The following is a 277-nucleotide window of genomic DNA, read 5'->3' on the forward strand; positions in this document are numbered from 1 at the left end:
CCACCATTCACCCTCTCTCTCTTTCCAAGAGCAGACATCCCCTCATGTTCTCTAACCCACTCTTGATATTGTTACCTCTCCACCCATCCAATACTACATACTGAAACATTAAAATAATAGTAGTTGTGCTACTACTACTACAGGTTCTATTAAGGTTGTAAACTGGCAGAACCGTTAACATGCTGGACAAAATGTTTATTGGCATTTCGTCCGTGTTTACGTTCTGAGTTCAAATTCCTCCAAGGTCGACTTTGCCTTTCATCCCTCCAGGTTCGAT

Source organism: Octopus bimaculoides, chromosome 17 (assembly GCF_001194135.2).
Source record: "Octopus bimaculoides isolate UCB-OBI-ISO-001 chromosome 17, ASM119413v2, whole genome shotgun sequence".
Taxonomy (NCBI): domain Eukaryota; kingdom Metazoa; phylum Mollusca; class Cephalopoda; order Octopoda; family Octopodidae; genus Octopus; species Octopus bimaculoides.